The sequence below is a fragment of the Arachis duranensis genome, chromosome 10 (assembly GCF_000817695.3).
Source record: "Arachis duranensis cultivar V14167 chromosome 10, aradu.V14167.gnm2.J7QH, whole genome shotgun sequence".
NCBI lineage: Eukaryota > Viridiplantae > Streptophyta > Magnoliopsida > Fabales > Fabaceae > Arachis > Arachis duranensis.
The window spans coordinates 8,309,787-8,310,278 of NC_029781.3; positions in this window are offsets into that span (position 1 = coordinate 8,309,787).

Here is a 492-nt window from a genome sequence, read left to right on the forward strand (position 1 = left end):
CCAAGAGTTGAAACGCCAAAAGCTCTCCTCTCAAGCTGAGGGAGCATCCACTTCTCAAAATCAAGGTTGTTGAGTCCTAACCTGTGAAAACCTCTATCATTAGGAGCCTATGTTTTTGCGTTTTCTTTCTTTTGTTTTGTTTTCTATTTTTATTTTTTTCTAGTCTCATCTTATATTTATCTTTGAGTCTTGTTCTTAATTCATAATTAATAAAATTAAAATTTTATGCCTTAAAGCTATGAATGTCCTATGAATCCATCACCTCTCTTAAATGAAAAAAATGCTTTAATCACAAAAGAACAAGAAGTACAGGATTTCGAAATTTATCATTAAAACTAGTTGAATTAGTTTGATGTGGTGACAATACTTTTTGCTTTCTGAATGAATGCTTGAACAGTGCATATGTCTTTTGAACTTGTTGTTTTGAGAATGTTAAAAAAATTTGTTGGCTCTTGAAAGAATGAGGAAAAAGAGAACTGTTATTGAGGATCT